Source organism: Pseudophryne corroboree, unplaced genomic scaffold, assembly GCF_028390025.1.
Source record: "Pseudophryne corroboree isolate aPseCor3 unplaced genomic scaffold, aPseCor3.hap2 scaffold_1475, whole genome shotgun sequence".
Taxonomy (NCBI): Eukaryota; Metazoa; Chordata; class Amphibia; order Anura; family Myobatrachidae; genus Pseudophryne; species Pseudophryne corroboree.
Genome location: NW_026968105.1, coordinates 1 through 15,982, shown reverse-complemented (window position 1 = coordinate 15,982; position 15,982 = coordinate 1). Strand labels below are relative to the sequence as shown.

General features: G+C 49.8%; 20 non-coding genes and 1 pseudogene across 20 annotated transcripts; 18 read left to right on the top strand and 3 right to left on the bottom strand.

Annotated features, from left to right (window-relative positions):
- Positions 1 to 11: 11 nt before the first annotated feature.
- On the top strand, positions 12 to 174 carry LOC134998118 (U1 spliceosomal RNA). Its single transcript, XR_010200441.1, has one exon. It is a non-coding gene; the product is annotated as a U1 spliceosomal RNA (small nuclear RNA).
- Positions 175 to 848: 674 nt separating this feature from the next.
- LOC134998111 (U1 spliceosomal RNA) lies at positions 849 to 1,012 on the top strand. Its single transcript, XR_010200434.1, has one exon. It is a non-coding gene; the product is annotated as a U1 spliceosomal RNA (small nuclear RNA).
- A 152-nt stretch (positions 1,013 to 1,164) lies between these two features.
- On the top strand, positions 1,165 to 1,327 carry LOC134998121 (U1 spliceosomal RNA). The gene has a single exon (XR_010200444.1). It is a non-coding gene; the product is annotated as a U1 spliceosomal RNA (small nuclear RNA).
- Positions 1,328 to 2,001: 674 nt separating this feature from the next.
- LOC134998109 (U1 spliceosomal RNA) lies at positions 2,002 to 2,165 on the top strand. The gene has a single exon (XR_010200433.1). It is a non-coding gene; the product is annotated as a U1 spliceosomal RNA (small nuclear RNA).
- A 152-nt stretch (positions 2,166 to 2,317) lies between these two features.
- Positions 2,318 to 2,480, top strand: LOC134998117 (U1 spliceosomal RNA). Its single transcript, XR_010200440.1, has one exon. It is a non-coding gene; the product is annotated as a U1 spliceosomal RNA (small nuclear RNA).
- Positions 2,481 to 3,154: 674 nt separating this feature from the next.
- On the top strand, positions 3,155 to 3,318 carry LOC134998103 (U1 spliceosomal RNA). The gene has a single exon (XR_010200426.1). It is a non-coding gene; the product is annotated as a U1 spliceosomal RNA (small nuclear RNA).
- Positions 3,319 to 3,470: 152 nt separating this feature from the next.
- LOC134998120 (U1 spliceosomal RNA) lies at positions 3,471 to 3,633 on the top strand. The gene has a single exon (XR_010200443.1). It is a non-coding gene; the product is annotated as a U1 spliceosomal RNA (small nuclear RNA).
- A 674-nt stretch (positions 3,634 to 4,307) lies between these two features.
- On the top strand, positions 4,308 to 4,471 carry LOC134998108 (U1 spliceosomal RNA). Its single transcript, XR_010200432.1, has one exon. It is a non-coding gene; the product is annotated as a U1 spliceosomal RNA (small nuclear RNA).
- A 152-nt stretch (positions 4,472 to 4,623) lies between these two features.
- On the top strand, positions 4,624 to 4,786 carry LOC134998116 (U1 spliceosomal RNA). Its single transcript, XR_010200439.1, has one exon. It is a non-coding gene; the product is annotated as a U1 spliceosomal RNA (small nuclear RNA).
- Positions 4,787 to 5,460: 674 nt separating this feature from the next.
- LOC134998097 (U1 spliceosomal RNA) lies at positions 5,461 to 5,624 on the top strand. Its single transcript, XR_010200421.1, has one exon. It is a non-coding gene; the product is annotated as a U1 spliceosomal RNA (small nuclear RNA).
- A 152-nt stretch (positions 5,625 to 5,776) lies between these two features.
- LOC134998119 (U1 spliceosomal RNA) lies at positions 5,777 to 5,939 on the top strand. Its single transcript, XR_010200442.1, has one exon. It is a non-coding gene; the product is annotated as a U1 spliceosomal RNA (small nuclear RNA).
- Positions 5,940 to 6,610: 671 nt separating this feature from the next.
- LOC134998107 (U1 spliceosomal RNA) lies at positions 6,611 to 6,774 on the top strand. The gene has a single exon (XR_010200431.1). It is a non-coding gene; the product is annotated as a U1 spliceosomal RNA (small nuclear RNA).
- Positions 6,775 to 6,926: 152 nt separating this feature from the next.
- On the top strand, positions 6,927 to 7,089 carry LOC134998115 (U1 spliceosomal RNA). Its single transcript, XR_010200438.1, has one exon. It is a non-coding gene; the product is annotated as a U1 spliceosomal RNA (small nuclear RNA).
- A 673-nt stretch (positions 7,090 to 7,762) lies between these two features.
- LOC134998091 (U1 spliceosomal RNA) lies at positions 7,763 to 7,926 on the top strand. Its single transcript, XR_010200414.1, has one exon. It is a non-coding gene; the product is annotated as a U1 spliceosomal RNA (small nuclear RNA).
- A 152-nt stretch (positions 7,927 to 8,078) lies between these two features.
- Positions 8,079 to 8,214, top strand: LOC134998130 (U1 spliceosomal RNA; annotated as a pseudogene).
- Positions 8,215 to 8,912: 698 nt separating this feature from the next.
- On the top strand, positions 8,913 to 9,076 carry LOC134998098 (U1 spliceosomal RNA). Its single transcript, XR_010200422.1, has one exon. It is a non-coding gene; the product is annotated as a U1 spliceosomal RNA (small nuclear RNA).
- A 152-nt stretch (positions 9,077 to 9,228) lies between these two features.
- Positions 9,229 to 9,391, top strand: LOC134998125 (U1 spliceosomal RNA). The gene has a single exon (XR_010200448.1). It is a non-coding gene; the product is annotated as a U1 spliceosomal RNA (small nuclear RNA).
- A 674-nt stretch (positions 9,392 to 10,065) lies between these two features.
- Positions 10,066 to 10,229, top strand: LOC134998113 (U1 spliceosomal RNA). The gene has a single exon (XR_010200436.1). It is a non-coding gene; the product is annotated as a U1 spliceosomal RNA (small nuclear RNA).
- A 3,298-nt stretch (positions 10,230 to 13,527) lies between these two features.
- Positions 13,528 to 13,690, bottom strand: LOC134998126 (U1 spliceosomal RNA). The gene has a single exon (XR_010200449.1). It is a non-coding gene; the product is annotated as a U1 spliceosomal RNA (small nuclear RNA).
- Positions 13,691 to 13,842: 152 nt separating this feature from the next.
- On the bottom strand, positions 13,843 to 14,006 carry LOC134998112 (U1 spliceosomal RNA). Its single transcript, XR_010200435.1, has one exon. It is a non-coding gene; the product is annotated as a U1 spliceosomal RNA (small nuclear RNA).
- A 674-nt stretch (positions 14,007 to 14,680) lies between these two features.
- LOC134998081 (U1 spliceosomal RNA) lies at positions 14,681 to 14,836 on the bottom strand. The gene has a single exon (XR_010200405.1). It is a non-coding gene; the product is annotated as a U1 spliceosomal RNA (small nuclear RNA).
- Positions 14,837 to 15,982: the final 1,146 nt, after the last annotated feature.

The window sequence follows — 15,982 nt, the reverse complement described above, 5'->3', positions numbered from 1 at the left end:
TAGCCCAACTCCTACTTACCTGCCAGGTGAGATACTATGATCATGAAGGTGCTTCTCCCAGGGCAAGGCTCACCCATTGCACTCTGGGTGTGCTGCCCCTGCGATTTCCCCAAATGTGGGAAACTTGACTGCATAATTTGTGTTTCCCCTGGTCGGCTCTCGTATAACTCAGATCTCTTTGTCTCAGGTCTCTCTCCAGCCTAGTTTGCTGTCTGTTTCCACTTCTCTTTTCTTCAGCCGCTCCCTTCTATACCCTTGTGCACTATCCTGACTTCTCCTCCCGTCTGCTTACTTTGTGCCTTCCAATGCACAATGCAAACTACAGGTAGTGCTGCAGGGCCCACACCCTTTTACTTGCCTTACAGAGCAGCTCTGGAACTGTTACAGTGCCCAGCTGCTGCAAGAAATCAGCTTGAATGCTTCAGGGGATGGGGCATGGCCAACATGAGCCCCACACCAAAGGAGGGTGGAGGTGTTTAATGCAAACTAGGGGTCATCCAAGCACCGCAAAAGGCCGCCATGCCCTGCACGCCCCTTTTCTCTTTTCATATGCAGATGAGGGTTGAAGCCAACTTTGACCCACTGCTTGGATGACATCACCGTATGCAAATCCGTCTTCTGCAGAACTTCCCCCAGGAATGCTTGCACTAGTTGTTGCATTTGGTTTGTTGTTTGGGGGTGCTTCAGTATTAGGCAGCCTTCTGCCCTCCCATGTTCATCTGAAAATATGTGTTCTCCCTGCAGTTGTTGTCCCCAGATGAGAGTTCCCTTGTGCTGCCTCAGTTAAATCTCCTTTACTTGACAGAGATGTGCATGAGCAGCGGCCCTCCCCAGCCCTATTCCAAATCATACTTATTTTGCATAGGAGATACCATGGTCATGAAAATTTTTCTCCCAGGGTGAGGTTCATTCATTGCATTTTGGGTATGCTGACCCCTGTAATTTCCCCAAATGTGGGAAACTCAACAGCATTATTTGTGGTAGTGGGGGACTGTGTTTGTGCTTTCCTCTGGTCAGCTCTGGTAAAAGTCAGATTTCTTTGTCTCAGATTTTCCTCTAGCCTTGTTCTTCTTTCGAGAGTTCCCTTGTGCTGCCTTAGTTGGATCTCCTTCACTTTACAGGGGGGTACCCGAGCAGCGACCCTCCCCAGCTCTAGCCCAACTCCTACTTACCTGCCAGGTGAGATACTATGATCATGAAGGTGCTTCTCCCAGGGCAAGGCTCACCCATTGCACTCTGGGTGTGCTGCTCCTGCGATTTCCCCAAATGTGGGAAACTTGACTGTATAATTTGTGTTTCCCCTGGTCGGCTCTCGTATAATTCAGATCTCTTTGTCTCAGGTCTCTCTCCAGCCTAGTTTGCTGTCTGTTTCCACTTCTCTTTTCTTGAGCCGCTCCCTTCTATGCCCTTGCGCACTATCCTGACTTCTCCTCCTGTCTGCTTACTTTGTGCCTTCCAACGCACAATGCGAACTACAGGTAGTGCAGCAGGGCCCACACCCTTTTACTTGCCTTACAGAGCAGCTCTGGAGCTGTTACAGTGCCCAGCTGCTGCAAGAAATCAGCTTGAATGCTTCAGGGGCTGGGGCATAGCCAACATGAGCCCCACACCAAAGGAGGGTGGAGGTGTTTAATGCGAACTAGGGGTCATCCAAGCGCTGCAAAAGGCCGCTATGCCCTGCACGCCCCTTTTCTCTTTTCATATGCAGACGAGGGTTGAAGCCAACTTTGACCCACTGCTTGGATGACATCACCATATGCAAATCCATCTGCTGCAGGCCTTCCCCCAGGAATGCTTGCACTAGTTGTTGCTTTTGGTTTGTTGTTTGGGGGTGCTTCAGTATTAGGCAGCCTTCTGCCCTCACATGTTCATCTGAAAATATGTGTTCTCCCTGCAGTTGTTGTCCCCAGATGAGAGTTCCCTTGTGCTGCCTCAGTTGAATCTCCTTTACTTGACAGAGATGTGCCTGAGCAGCGGCCCTCCCCAGCCCTGTCCCAAATTATACTTATTTTGCATAGGCGATACCATGGTCATGAAGATTGTTCTCCCAAGGTGAGGTTCATTCATTGCATTCTGGGTATGCTGACCCCTGTGATTTCCCCAAATGTGGGAAACTCGACTGCATTATTTGTGGTAGTGGGGGACTGTGTTTGTGCTTTCCTCTGGTCAGCTCTGGAAAAAGTCAGATTTCTTTGTCTCAGATCTTCCTCTAGCCTTGTTCTTCTTTCGAGAGTTCCCTTGTGCTGCCTCAGTTGGATCTCTTTCACTTGACAGGGGGGTGCACGAACAGCGACCCTCCCCAGCTCTAGCCCAACTCCTACTTACCTGCCAGGTGAGATACTATGATCATGAAGGTGCTTCTCCCAGGGCAAGGCTCACCCATTGCACTCTGGGTGTGCTGCCCCTGCGATTTCCCCAAATGTGGGAAACTTGACTGCATAATTTGTGTTTCCCCTGGTCGGCTCTCGTATAATTCAGATCTCTTTGTCTCAGGTCTCTCTCCAGCCTAGTTTGCTGTCTGTTTCCACTTCTCTTTTCTTCAGCCGCTCCCTTCTATACCCTTGTGCACTATCCTGACTTCTCCTCCCGTCTGCTTACTTTGTGCCTTCCAATGCACAATGCAAACTACAGGTAGTGCTGCAGGGCCCACACCCTTTTACTTGCCTTACAGAGCAGCTCTGGAGCTGTTACAGTGCCCAGCTGCTGCAAGAAATCAGCTTGAATGCTTCAGGGGATGGGGCATGGCCAACATGAGCCCCACACCAAAGGAGGGTGGAGGTGTTTAATGCGAACTAGGGGTCATCCAAGCACCGCAAAAGGCCGCCATGCCCTGCACGCCCCTTTTCTCTTTTCATATGCAGATGAGGGTTGAAGCCAACTTTGACCCACTGCTTGGATGACATCACCGTATGCAAATCCGTCTTCTGCAGAACTTCCCCCAGGAATGCTTGCACTAGTTGTTGCATTTGGTTTGTTGTTTGGGGGTGCTTCAGTATTAGGCAGCCTTCTGCCCTCCCATGTTCATCTGAAAATATGTGTTCTCCCTGCAGTTGTTGTCCCCAGATGAGAGTTCCCTTGTGCTGCCTCAGTTAAATCTCCTTTACTTGACAGAGATGTGCATGAGCAGCGGCCCTCCCCAGCCCTATTCCAAATCATACTTATTTTGCATAGGAGATACCATGGTCATGAAGATTTTTCTCCCAGGGTGAGGTTCATTCATTGCATTTTGGGTATGCTGACCCCTGTAATTTCCCCAAATGTGGGAAACTCAACTGCATTATTTGTGGTAGTGGGGGACTGTGTTTGTGCTTTCCTCTGGTCAGCTCTGGTAAAAGTCAGATTTCTTTGTCTCAGATTTTCCTCTAGCCTTGTTCTTCTTTCGAGAGTTCCCTTGTGCTGCCTTAGTTGGATCTCCTTCACTTTACAGGGGGGTACCCGAGCAGCGACCCTCCCCAGCTCTAGCCCAACTCCTACTTACCTGCCAGGTGAGATACTATGATCATGAAGGTGCTTCTCCCAGGGCAAGGCTCACCCATTGCACTCTGGGTGTGCTGCTCCTGCGATTTCCCCAAATGTGGGAAACTTGACTGTATAATTTGTGTTTCCCCTGGTCGGCTCTCGTATAATTCAGATCTCTTTGTCTCAGGTCTCTCTCCAGCCTAGTTTGCTGTCTGTTTCCACTTCTCTTTTCTTGAGCCGCTCCCTTCTATGCCCTTGCGCACTATCCTGACTTCTCCTCCTGTCTGCTTACTTTGTGCCTTCCAACGCACAATGCGAACTACAGGTAGTGCTGCAGGGCCCACACCCTTTTACTTGCCTTACAGAGCAGCTCTGGAGCTGTTACAGTGCCCAGCTGCTGCAAGAAATCAGCTTGAATGCTTCAGGGGCTGGGGCATAGCCAACATGAGCCCCACACCAAAGGAGGGTGGAGGTGTTTAATGCGAACTAGGGGTCATCCAAGCGCTGCAAAAGGCCGCTATGCCCTGCACGCCCCTTTTCTCTTTTCATATGCAGACGAGGGTTGAAGCCAACTTTGACCCACTGCTTGGATGACATCACCATATGCAAATCCATCTGCTGCAGGCCTTCCCCCAGGAATGCTTGCACTAGTTGTTGCATTTGGTTTGTTGTTTGGGGGTGCTTCAGTATTAGGCAGCCTTCTGCCCTCACATGTTCATCTGAAAATATGTGTTCTCCCTGCAGTTGTTGTCCCCAGATGAGAGTTCCCTTGTGCTGCCTCAGTTGAATCTCCTTTACTTGACAGAGATGTGCCTGAGCAGCGGCCCTCCCCAGCCCTATCCCAAATTATACTTATTTTGCATAGGCGATACCATGGTCATGAAGATTGTTCTCCCAAGGTGAGGTTCATTCATTGCATTCTGGGTATGCTGACCCCTGTGATTTCCCCAAATGTGGGAAACTCGACTGCATTATTTGTGGTAGTGGGGGACTGTGTTTGTGCTTTCCTCTGGTCAGCTCTGGAAAAAGTCAGATTTCTTTGTCTCAGATCTTCCTCTAGCCTTGTTCTTCTTTCGAGAGTTCCCTTGTGCTGCCTCAGTTGGATCTCTTTCACTTGACAGGGGGGTGCCCGAACAGCGACCCTCCCCAGCTCTAGCCCAACTCCTACTTACCTGCCAGGTGAGATACTATGATCATGAAGGTGCTTCTCCCAGGGCAAGGCTCACCCATTGCACTCTGGGTGTGCTGCCCCTGCGATTTCCCCAAATGTGGGAAACTTGACTGCATAATTTGTGTTTCCCCTGGTCGGCTCTCGTATAATTCAGATCTCTTTGTCTCAGGTCTCTCTCCAGCCTAGTTTGCTGTCTGTTTCCACTTCTCTTTTCTTCAGCCGCTCCCTTCTATACCCTTGTGCACTATCCTGACTTCTCCTCCCGTCTGCTTACTTTGTGCCTTCCAATGCACAATGCAAACTACAGGTAGTGCTGCAGGGCCCACACCCTTTTACTTGCCTTACAGAGCAGCTCTGGAGCTGTTACAGTGCCCAGCTGCTGCAAGAAATCAGCTTGAATGCTTCAGGGGATGGGGCATGGCCAACATGAGCCCCACACCAAAGGAGGGTGGAGGTGTTTAATGCGAACTAGGGGTCATCCAAGCACCGCAAAAGGCCGCCATGCCCTGCACGCCCCTTTTCTCTTTTCATATGCAGATGAGGGTTGAAGCCAACTTTGACCCACTGCTTGGATGACATCACCGTATGCAAATCCGTCTTCTGCAGAACTTCCCCCAGGAATGCTTGCACTAGTTGTTGCATTTGGTTTGTTGTTTGGGGGTGCTTCAGTATTAGGCAGCCTTCTGCCCTCCCATGTTCATCTGAAAATATGTGTTCTCCCTGCAATTGTTGTCCCCAGATGAGAGTTTTCTTGTGCTGCCTCAGTTAAATCTCCTTTACTTGACAGAGATGTGCATGAGCAGCGGCCCTCCCCATCCCTACTCCAAATCATACTTATTTTGCATAGGAGATACCATGGTCATGAAGATTTTTCTCCCAGGGTGAGGTTCATTCATTGCATTTTGGGTATGCTGACCCCTGTGATTTCCCCAAATGTGGGAAATTCAACTGCATTATTTGTGGTCGTGGGGGACTGTGTTTGTGCTTTCCTCTGGTCAGCTCTGGTAAAAGTCAGATTTCTTTGTCTCAGATTTTCCTCTAGCCTTGTTCTTCTTTCGAGAGTTCCCTTGTGCTGCCTTAGTTGGATCTCCTTCACTTTACAGGGGGGTACCCGAGCAGCGACCCTCCCCAGCTCTAGCCCAACTCCTACTTACCTGCCAGGTGAGATACTATGATCATGAAGGTGCTTCTCCCAGGGCAAGGCTCACCCATTGCACTCTGGGTGTGCTGCTCCTGCGATTTCCCCAAATGTGGGAAACTTGACTGTATAATTTGTGTTTCCCCTGGTCAGCTCTCGTATAATTCAGATCTCTTTGTCTCAGGTCTCTCTCCAGCCTAGTTTGCTGTCTGTTTCCACTTCTCTTTTCTTGAGCCGCTCCCTTCTATGCCCTTGCGCACTATCCTGACTTCTCCCGTCTGCTTACTTCGTGCCTTCCAACGCACAATGCGAACTACAGGTAGTGCTGCAGGGCCCACACCCTTTTACTTGCCTTACAGAGTAGCTCTGGAGCAGTTACAGTGCCCAGCTGCTGCAAGAAATCAGCTTGAATGCTTCAGGGGCTGGGGCATAGCCAACATGAGCCCCACACCGAAGGAGGGTGGAGGTGTGTAATGCGAACTAGGGGTCATCCAAGCGCTGCAAAAGGCCGCCATGCCCTGCACGCCCCTTTTCTCTTTTCATATGCAGACGAGGGTTGAAGCCAACTTTGACCCACTGCTTGGATGACATCACCATATGCAAATCCATCTGCTGCAGGCCTTCCCCCAGGAATGCTTGCACTAGTTGTTGCATTTGGTTTGTTGTTTGGGGGTGCTTCAGTATTAGGCAGCCTTCTGCCCTCACATGTTCATCTGAAAATATGTGTTCTCCCTGCAGTTGTTGTCCCCAGATGAGAGTTCCCTTGTGCTGCCTCAGTTGAATCTCCTTTACTTGACAGAGATGTGCCTGAGCAGCGGCCCTCCCCAGCCCTATCCCAAATTATACTTATTTTGCATAGGCGATACCATGGTCATGAAGATTGTTCTCCCAAGGTGAGGTTCATTCATTGCATTCTGGGTATGCTGACCCCTGTGATTTCCCCAAATGTGGGAAACTCGACTGCATTATTTGTGGTAGTGGGGGACTGTGTTTGTGCTTTCCTCTGGTCAGCTCTGGAAAAAGTCAGATTTCTTTGTCTCAGATCTTCCTCTAGCCTTGTTCTTCTTTCGAGAGTTCCCTTGTGCTGCCTCAGTTGGATCTCTTTCACTTGACAGGGGGGTGCCCGAACAGCGACCCTCCCCAGCTCTATCCCAACTCCTACTTACCTGCCAGGTGAGATACTATGATCATGAAGGTGCTTCTCCCAGGGCAAGGCTCACCCATTGCACTCTGGGTGTGCTGCCCCTGCGATTTCCCCAAATGTGGGAAACTTGACTGCATAATTTGTGTTTCCCCTGGTCGGCTCTCGTATAATTCAGATCTCTTTGTCTCAGGTCTCTCTCCAGCCTAGTTTGCTGTCTGTTTCCACTTCTCTTTTCTTCAGCCGCTCCCTTCTATACCCTTGTGCACTATCCTGACTTCTCCTCCCGTCTGCTTACTTTGTGCCTTCCAATGCACAATGCAAACTACAGGTAGTGCTGCAGGCCCACACCCTTTTACTTGCCTTACAGAGCAGCTCTGGAGCTGTTACAGTGCCCAGCTGCTGCAAGAAATCAGCTTGAATGCTTCAGGGGATGGGGCATGGCCAACATGAGCCCCACACCAAAGGAGGGTGGAGGTGTTTAATGCGAACTAGGGGTCATCCAAGCACCGCAAAAGGCCGCCATGCCCTGCACGCCACTTTTCTCTTTTCATATGCAGATGAGGGTTGAAGCCAACTTTGACCCACTGCTTGGATGACATCACCGTATGCAAATCCGTCTTCTGCAGAACTTCCCCCAGGAATGCTTGCACTAGTTGTTGCATTTGGTTTGTTGTTTGGGGGTGCTTCAGTATTAGGCAGCCTTCTGCCCTCCCATGTTCATCTGAAAATATGTGTTCTCCCTGCAGTTGTTGTCCCCAGATGAGAGTTCCCTTGTGCTGCCTCAGTTAAATCTCCTTTACTTGACAGAGATGTGCATGAGCAGCGGCCCTCCCCATCCCTATTCCAAATCATACTTATTTTGCATAGGAGATACCATGGTCATGAAGATTTTTCTCCCAGGGTGAGGTTCATTCATTGCATTTTGGGTATGCTGACCCCTGTGATTTCCCCAAATGTGGGAAACTCAACTGCATTATTTGTGGTAGTGGGGGACTGTGTTTGTGCTTTCCTCTGGTCAGCTCTGGTAAAAGTCAGATTTCTTTGTCTCAGATTTTCCTCTAGCCTTGTTCTTCTTTCGAGAGTTCCCTTGTGCTGCCTTACTTGGATCTCCTTCACTTTACAGGGGGGTACCCGAGCAGCGACACTCCCCAGCTCTAGCCCAACTCCTACTTACCTGCCAGGTGAGATACTATGATCATGAAGGTGCTTCTCCCAGGGCAAGGCTCACCCATTGCACTCTGGGTGTGCTGCTCCTGCGATTTCCCCAAATGTGGGAAACTTGACTGCATAATTTGTGTTTCCCCTCGTCGGCTCTCGTATAATTCAGATCTCTTTGTCTCAGGTCTCTCTCCAGCCTAGTTTGCTGTCTGTTTCCACTTCTCTTTTCTTGAGCCGCTCCCTTCTATGCCCTTGCGCACTATCCTGACTTCTCCCGTCTGCTTACTTCGTGCCTTCCAACGCACAATGCGAACTACAGGTAGTGCTGCAGGGCCCACACCCTTTTACTTGCCTTACAGAGTAGCTCTGGAGCAGTTACAGTGCCCAGCTGCTGCAAGAAATCAGCTTGAATGCTTCAGGGGCTGGGGCATAGCCAACATGAGCCCCACACCGAAGGAGGAAGGAGGTGTGTAATGCAAACTAGGGGTCATCCAAGCGCTGCAAAAGGCCGCCATGCCCTGCACGCCCCTTTTCTCTTTTCATATGCAGACGAGGGTTGAAGCCAACTTTGACCCACTGCTTGGATGACATCACCATATGCAAATCCATCTGCTGCAGGCCTTCCCCCAGGAATGCTTGCACTAGTTGTTGCATTTGGTTTGTTGTTTGGGGGTGCTTCAGTATTAGGCAGCCTTCTGCCCTCACATGTTCATCTGAATATATGTGTTCTCCCTGCAGTTGTTGTCCCCAGATGAGAGTTCCCTTGTGCTGCCTCAGTTGAATCTCCTTTACTTGACAGAGATGTGCCTGAGCAGCGGCCCTCCCCAGCCCTATCCCAAATCATACTTATTTTGCATAGGCGATACCATGGTCATGAAGATTGTTCTCCCAGGGTGAGGTTCATTCATTGCATTCTGGGTATGCTGACCCCTGTGATTTCCCCAAATGTGGGAAACTCGACTGCATTATTTGTGGTAGTGGGGGACTGTGTTTGTGCTTTCCTCTGGCCAGCTCTGGAAAAAGTCAGATTTCTTTGTCTCAGATCTTCCTCTAGCCTTGTTCTTCTTTCGAGAGTTCCCTTGTGCTGCCTCAGTTGGATCTCTTTCACTTGACAGGGGGGTGCCCGAACAGCGACCCTCCCCAGCTCTAGCCCAACTCCTACTTACCTGCCAGGTGAGATACTATGATCATGAAGGTGCTTCTCCCAGGGCAAGGCTCACCCATTGCACTCTGGGTGTGCTGCCCCTGCGATTTCCCCAAATGTGGGAAACTTGACTGCATAATTTGTGTTTCCCTTGGTCGGCTCTCGTATAATTCAGATCTCTTTGTCTCAGGTCTCTCTCCAGCCTAGTTTGCTGTCTGTTTCCACTTCTCTTTTCTTCAGCCGCTCCCTTCTATACCCTTGTGCACTATCCTGACTTCTCCTCCCGTCTGCTTACTTTGTGCCTTCCAACGCACAATGCGAACTACAGGTGGTGCTGCAGGGCCCACACCCTTTTACTTGCCTTACAGAGCAGCTCTGGAGCTGTTACAGTGCCCAGCTGCTGCAAGAAATCAGCATGAATGCTTCAGGGGATGGGGCATGGCCAACATGAGCCCCACACCAAAGGAGGGTGGGGGTGTTTAATGCGAACTAGGGGTCATCCAAGCACTGCAAAAGGCCGCCATGCCCTGCATGCCCCTTTTCTCTTTTTATATGCAGATGAGGGTTCCAGCCAACTTTGGCCCACTGCTTGGATGACATCACCGTATGCAAATCCATCTGCTGCAGACCTTCCCCCTGGAATGCTTGCACTAGTAGTTGCATTTGGTTTGTTGTTTGGGGGTGCTTCAGTTTTAGGCAGCCTTCTGCCCTCCCATGTTCATCTGAAAATATGTGTTCTCCCTGCAGTTGTTGTCCCCAGATGAGAGTTCCCTTGTGCTGCCTCAGTTGAATCTCCTTTACTTGACAGAGATGTGCCTGAGCAGCGGCCCTCCCCAGCCCTATCCCAAATCATACTTATTTTGCATAGGAGATACTATGGTCATGAAGATTGTTCTCCCAGGGTGAGGTTCATTCATTGCATTCTGGGTATGCTGACCCCTGTGATTTCCCCAAATGTGGGAAACTCGACTGCATTATTTGTGGTAGTGGGGGACTGTGTTTGTGCTTTCCTCTGGTCAGCTCTGGTAAAAGTCAGATTTCTTTGTCTCAGATCTTCCTCTAGCCTTGTTCTTCTTTCGAGAGTTCCCTTGTGCTGCCTCAGTTGGATCTCCTTCACTTGACAGGGGGTGCCCAAGCAGCAATCCTCCACAGCTCTAGCCCAACTCCTACTTACCTGCCAGGTGAGATACTATGATCTTCACTGTTAGGGCAATCAGGATGTGGAATTCCCTGCCAGGGAAGGTGGTAATGGTGGACTCTGTAATTGGATTTAAAAAAGGAATGGATACATTTCTGAATGAAAAAGCTATCCAAGGTTATAATACTTAAAATATCAACATGGTTAATCCGGGGGTAACATGAGTTGTAGTAGTTAACTAGTCATAAAACATTATTCAGCAAGTATGTAGAATCATCACAACTTAAAACAGGTTGAACACGATGGGCAATTTGCCTCTTTTCAACCTCAAAAACTATATTACTATATGTTACTATATTACTATGTTACAGTAGTATACAGAACACCACAATGTAATGAGCAGTGATAGTGAGCACTGATGAGGATACTAGAACTGACACTGAGCAGCAAGATGCAGCACTGGACTATTAGTAATGTACTGTAGTATGCTGAGCACCACAATGCAGCACAAGACAATGAGCAGTGATACTGAGCACTGATGAGGATACTACTGAGAACTGACACTGAGCAGGAGAGACACACTACTAGTATTACTGAGCAGCAATAAGTAACCACTGATACTGAGCACTGATATTGAGATTTCCACTGAGAGAACATAGCCACGTCCTCTCCACTCTCTCTTCAATGCACGAGTAAAAATGGCGGCAACGCGCAGCTCTTTATATGAAATCCGAATCTCGCGAGAATCCGACAGCGGGATGATGACATTTTCCCTTGTTCAGGTTTTCCGAGTCAGGCGGGAACAACCGAGCCTGCCTCGGACCAGTGTAAACCACGTGGAGTTCGTGGGGAATTCGGTTCTCGGAGAACCGAACCCGCTCCTCTCTACCTTATACCCATCAATTTTTTTATTTTCAATCTAAGCCCCTGCAGTTTTCTGTAAGCATCTGCTTCGCTATGATGATCAACAAGTCACAAGGGCAAACACTCAGGGCTTGAGGCGTAGAGGACCAGCTGCTACAAGCATGGCAGAGGTGTCACTATCACTGGTGACACCCAGAGAGGTGGCGAAGGAGATTGTAATGCAGTGCGCGCAGATAAGCAGCGCAATGGTAAAAAGGAGGCATGGTTTCATAGGTAGGGGCGTGGCCTGGTGGCCTGAATCTACATTTTGTTGCTCCGGGTGTCCCGGGGGTTGGGGGCTGCACCCGGTGACTAGTGTGTGAGCGGTGCTGGCTCCTGCACAGTGACAGGACATGGCCACCCAGCATGACGCCTCCCTTCTTGACCATGCTGTAATTGCAGTCGCACTGCAGTTCAGCGTGATCATAAAAAATGGTGTAGCCTTCTGCTGGTGCAGACTGTATGTGCGCGCAGGAAGCCGCCACCATTTTTGTGATCACAGCGGCTGAATGTGATGTCATACAGCCGCTGTGACCACGCCCCCTGTGTCTCCTCCGTTGCAGACCCCATTTTGAAGCCTTGCCCCCGCACCGCTCCATCCCTGACTTGGAAATGGAGTGTTGCTGACCCCCCTCTCCCCCCCTGCCCCGATTGACAGGCAGAGGCGATCGCATTCTCTGCGGGGTGCCGCAGAAAATGCAGGCACATGCGTATGCTCTTAGCAATTTTTGCAGTTGGATCGCTTATTGTGATTGCAACCCAACCTGAATCAGGCCCTATTACCTATCACAATGCGCTGTGGGCAGTACAAAATTGGTTTAATATGGGAGAAAAACCCCCAGACCTGTGCTCCTTAACTGTACCTGGTGGCTTGTGGAGCGGCTGCCCAGTAATCAGTGTCCACGCCAGTGCGCACACGGTCCACCCCCTACGGCCACGCTCCCCTTCATCAGCGGCCTCGTGATCCGGAAGGGCGGTGTGTGTGTGACTGACCTTAGGAAGAAACCGGAGCCTCCGCTGCAGTGATCCAGCAACCAGGGCACGGGAGTATACAGCGCCGCTGGGAGTGATGAAGCTGCAGTAAAGATGTCTATTAGACCTAGCCTGCTGCAGCCCTTGTAGATTCTCATAAAAAAAGTTCTTATTTTCTTGTCAAAATTAATAGCTAAGAATAGGCTGCCTGAGGCAGGCCCCTGTTAAGTGGCCTGCTACTGAAGGCACCAACTACAAACTGAGCTCCCTGTTCATGGAAGCGGGGTTATAGAGGAGAATGCGCTGAGCATCTTGGGAACAGTCAAAAGCTTTGAGCCGGTTGGTGCCTCAGATCAAGATCCTACTCTACACCCCAATGTGAATCCTTGTGGAGTCCAGTGTACCCCACAGAAGAAATTAATGTGTCACACCCATTGGCAGCAACCTTAGAATAGCTGCTGACGGGCACAATTGAGAAAGGAAGGGGGGGGGACATTTGAATCCAGCACATAGATGCAATTCAAATATGTAATTTGAACCTTCCTATTTTAAAATATAATGGATGAACCTCACCCTGTGAGAACAATCTTCATGATATAGAGATCTCATATGCAAAATAAGTATGAGTTCAGATAGGGCTGGGGAGGGTGGCTGCTCGGGCAAGCCCCTCCCCCGTCAAGTTAAGGAGATTCAACTGAGGAGGCACAAGGGAACTCTCGTCTGGGGACAACAACTGCAGGGAGACCACATCTTTTCAGATGAACATGGGAGGGCGGAAGGCTGCCTAATACTGAAGCACCATCAAATATCAAACCATATGCAATAACTAGTACAAGCATTCCTGGGGGAAGGTCTGCAGGAGACGAATTTGCATACGGTGATGTCATCCAAGCAGTGGGCCAAAGTTGGCTGGAACCCTCATCTGCATATGAAAAGAGAAAAGGGTTATGCAGGGCATGGCGGCCTTTTGCGGCGCTTGGATGACCCCTAGTTCGCATTAAACACCTCCACCCTCCTTCGGTGTGGGGCTCATGTTGGCTATGCCCCAGCCCCTGAAGCATTCAAGCTGATTTCTTGCAGCAGCTGGGCAATGTAACAGCTCCAGAGCTGCTCTGTAAGGCAAATAAAAGGGTGTGGGCCCTGCAGCACTACCTGTAGTTCGCATTGTGCGTTGGAAGGCACAAAGTAAGCAGACGGGAGAAGTCAGGATAGTGCGCAAGGGCATAGAAGGGAGCGGCTCAAGAAAAGAGAAGTGGAAACAGACAGCAAACTAGGCTGGAGAGAGACCTGAGACAAAGAGATCTGAATTATACGAGAGTCGACCAGGGGAAACACAAATTATGCAGTCAAGTTTCCCACATTTGGGGAAATCGCAGGGGCAGCACACCCAGAGTGCAATGGGTGAGCCTTGCCCTGGGAGAAGCACCTTCAAGATCATAGTATCTCACCTGGCAGGTAAGTAGGAGTTGGGCTAGAGCTGGGGAGGGTCGCTGCTCGGGCACCCCCCTGTCAAGTGAAGGAGATCCAACTGAGGCAGCACAATGGAACTCTCGAAAGAAGAACAAGGCTAGAGGAAGATCTGAGACAAAGAAATCTGACTTTTACCAGAGCTGACCAGCGGAAAACACAAACACAGTCCCCCACTACCACAAATAATGCAGGCGAGTTTCCCACATTTGGGGAAATCACAGGGGTCAGCATACCCAGAATGCAATGAATGAACCTCACCCTGGGTGAACAATTTTCATGACCATGGTGTCTCCTATGCAAAATAAGTATGATTTGGGATAGGGCTGGGGAGGGCCGCTGCTCAGGCACATCTCTGTCAAGTAAAGGAGATTCAACTGAGGCAGCACAAGGGAACTCTCATCTGGGGACAACAACTGCAGGGAGAACACATATTTTCAGATGAACATGGGAGGGCAGAAGGCTGCCTAATACTGAAGCACCCCCAAACAACAAACCAAATGCAACAACTAGTGCAAGCATTCCTGGGGGAAGGCCTGCAGCAGATGGATTTGCATATGGTGATGTTATCCAAGCAGTGGGTCAAAGTTGGCTTCAACCCTCATCTGCATATGAAAAGAGAAAAGGGGCGTGCAGGGCATGGCAGCCTTTTGCGGTGCTTGGATGACCCCTAGATCGCATTAAACACCCCCACCCTCCTTTGGTGTGGGGCTCATGTTGGCCATGCCCCATCCCATGAAGCATTCAAGCTGATTTCTTGCAGCAGCTGGGCACTGTAACAGCTCCAGAGCTGCTCTGTAAGGCAAGTAAAAGGGTGTGGGCCCTGCAGCACTACCTGTAGTTTGCATTGTGCATTGGAAGGCACAAAGTAAGCAGACGGGAGGAGAAGTCAGGATAGTGCACAAGGGTATAGAAGGGAGGGGCTCAAGAAAAAAGAAGTGGAAACAGACAGCAAACTAGGCTGGAGAGAGACCTGAGACAAAGAGATCTGAATTATACGAGAGCCGACCAGAGGAAACACAAATTATGCAGTCAAGTGTCCCACATTTGGGGAAATCGTAGGAGCAGCACACCCAGAGTGCAATGGGTGAGCCTTGCCCTGGGAGAAGCACCGTCCTGATTATAGTATCTCACCTGGGTGTGCTGCCCCTGCGATTTCCCCAAATGTGGGAAACTTGACTGCATAATTTGTGTTTCCCCTGGTCGGCTCTCATATAATTCAGATCTCTTTGTCTCAGGTCTCTTTCCAGCCTAGTTTGCTGTCTGTTTCCACTTCTTTTTTCTTGAGCCCCTCCCTTCTATACCCTTGTGGACTATCCTGACTTCTCCTCCTGTCTGCTTACTTTGTGCCTTCCAATGCACAATGCAAACTACAGGTAGTGCTGCAGGGCCCACACCCTTTTACTTGCCTTACAGAGCAGCTCTGGAGCTGTTACAGTGCCAAGCTGCTGCAAGAAATCAGCTTGAATGCTTCAGGGGCTGGGGCATGGCCAACATGAGCCCCACACCGAAGGAGGGTGGGGGTGTTTAATGCGAACTAAGGGTCATCCAAGCGCCGCAAAAGGCCGCCATGCCCTGCATACCCCTTTTCTCTTTTCATATGCAGATGAGGGTTCCAGCCTACTTTGGCCCACTGCTTGGATGACATCACTGTATGCAAATCCGTCTTCTGCAGACCTTCCCCCAGGAATGCTTGTACTAGTTGTTGCATTTGGTTTGTCGTTTGGGGGTGCTTCAGTATTAGGCAGCCTTCTGCCCTCCCATGTTCATCTGAAAATATGTGTTCTCACTGCAGTTGTTGTCCCCAGATGGGAGTTCCCTTGTGCTGCCTCAGTTGAATCTCCTTTACTCTAAAACTTTTAAAACTTAGCAAAAGTGTTTACTAAATAGCTGCTCGGCAAAGTTGCAATGCCGAGACTCCCCGACCAGCTGCCCAGGATGAACCCACCTTTCTAGTAGAATGGGTCTTCACCTAATTCAGTAACGGCAATCCTGCCATGGAATGAGCATGCTGAATCTTACCACAGATCCAGCGCATAATGGTCTACATGGAAGCAGGACACCCAATCCTGTTGGGAGCATACAGGACAAACAGAGCCTCTGTTTTCCTAATCTGAACCGTTCTGGTGACATAAATTTTCAAAGTTCTGACCACAGCCAGAGACTTTGACTCAACGAAGGTGTCAGTGGCCAAAGGCACCATGTGGAAAGATGAACCACCTTCGGCAGAAATTGTTGACGTGTCCTCAATTCTGCTCTATCTTCATGAAAGATCAAATAAAGGCTCT